Raw genomic sequence first — 2,090 nt, 5'->3', positions numbered from 1 at the left:
TCTTGGAGATTGTGTAATGCTTACTCTCAAACTATTTGTTTATACAGTAGTAATATTCTTTGTTTCTCTCTTCATTTTCGGATTCCTATCTAATGACCCGGGACGTAATCCGGGGCGTGAAGAATAACAAAATCAGATTTTTTTTCCTTGCTTGATTTTGAAATGTTCTTAACATTTTATCTATTCCACATCTTTCCTCAACTATAAAAAAATACCAAGTAATTGACAGAAACGGAAAGAGAGGGATTCGAACCCTCGGTACAAAAAAATCGTACAACGGATTAGCAATCCGACGCTTTAGTCCACTCAGCCATCTCTCCCCAAATTGAAAAAGGATAATTACTATGATACATTGTATAAAAAATAGAAAATAAAGGCTTGAAAAAAGCCCTTCTTTATCTCTCTTTATTATCTTTATCTACCCCTTTATAGATATATAATTTCATTATATTGATATAGATAATTATCTAGATATATCGATGGATATCTATCAAATCGATAAAAACTTTTTTTTATTAGGAATTCCATTTAGATAAATTAGATTTCATTAGATAAGGGCTCAAAAGAAGAGATATCTTCAATCCTAATATATAAATAATACCAATATATTAAAGATTCATAAAAATATTTATAAATAAAAAGAAAGTACCTTTTTTAGTTTATTTCATCCGAAAAGCCCTTTTCTTTTTATTTTTAGTTCCACGGCCTGGCCTGGTCAGTACCTAGCCGGGCTTTTTTTGTTCCAATAAATCGTAGATCAAATTATTTATTTGATTTGAAAATGTTTTTGAAAAAAAAAAAAATAGAAACAACAAGAATCCTAAGAAGATTTATTATTTCAATTCCTATGATACAGAAAAAGATGATATAGAATCAAGGTTCGATTTCTTATTATTATTTTTTAGTACTTTACTAGAATAAAAAACTTGTTAATTAGTTAATTAAAACGAGTCCTCTTTTCCTAATCTCATTAGTGGCCCTGATGAAAATACGTCAACGCTCAAATTTTCATGATTATTTTCTGATCCGATCTTTTTATTACTTATTAATACGACTTATTTTCGTCTTCGACAAAAGGTCCATTTATATACAATAATTGCATTGTAGCGGATATAGTTTAGTGGTAAAAGTGCGATTCGTTCTATTAATCCCTTAATAGTTAAGGGATCCTTCGGGTTGATTAATATTCCGATCAAAAACTTTATTTCTTAAAAGGATTTAATCCTTTACCTCTCGATGAAAGATTCGAGGAAAAATAAAAATTCTCGTGATTTGTATCCAAAAATATGTTCTAAATTGAAAAAATTGGATCATGAAATTACGAAACATAATTTTATTGAATTGGATCAATACTTCCAATTGAAGGAATAAGGGATCCATGGATAAAGGTGGAATTTTTTCTAATCGTAACTAAATCTTCAATTTTTTCTTTGTATAAGGGAGATTGAAGCAAAACAAAATAGCTATTAAACAATGTCTTTGGTTTACTAGAGACGTCGACATCGTTTTTTTAGCTCGGCGGAAACAAAATACTTTTCCTAAGGATTATATTAAATAGAAATAGGGAACGAAATAAATAACTGGAAAGATTGTTATAATCTCCTCTTGTATAGGGATCATCTATAAAGCGGGTCCTTTTGAATGCATTCAGACGGAAAGGCTGACATAGATGTTATGGATGGTATTTTTTTTTGTTTACATCTTATAAATTTAGGAATTTATCCATCTTCCATAAAGGAGCCGAATGAAACCAAAGTTTCACGTTCGGTTTTGAATTAGAGACGTTCAGTTCAAAATGATGAATCAACGTCGACTATAACCCCTAGCCTTCCAAGCTAACGATGCGGGTTCGATTCCCGCTATCCGCTTATCTTATCTTATAATATTCTTATCTTATAATTTATATATATTATAAATAGAAATTAATTAATAATGGAATTACTCAAATAAAAATTTTCAATTTACTTAATTTTAACTAAATTTTAACTAATGTATTAGTTAATGTAATGCATCATTGAATTCAATATGCAATTTCCGGAATTCTCACACATTTTTTTTACGAACAAGAGAGGTGAAAATACGAAAAAAAA

The 2,090-nt window shown here is 29.1% G+C and overlaps 1 non-coding gene across 1 annotated transcript; it reads right to left on the bottom strand.

The window, feature by feature from the left end:
• Positions 1–232: 232 nt before the first annotated feature.
• TRNAS-GCU (transfer RNA serine (anticodon GCU)) lies at positions 233–320 on the bottom strand. The gene has a single exon. It is a non-coding gene; the product is annotated as a tRNA-Ser (tRNA).
• Positions 321–2,090: the final 1,770 nt, after the last annotated feature.

Source organism: Cucumis melo, unplaced genomic scaffold (assembly GCF_025177605.1).
Source record: "Cucumis melo cultivar AY unplaced genomic scaffold, USDA_Cmelo_AY_1.0 utg000111l, whole genome shotgun sequence".
Lineage (NCBI taxonomy): Eukaryota > Viridiplantae > Streptophyta > Magnoliopsida > Cucurbitales > Cucurbitaceae > Cucumis > Cucumis melo.
The sequence above is the reverse complement of the archived record's forward strand: the minus strand, read 5'-3'. Positions and strand labels throughout refer to the sequence as shown.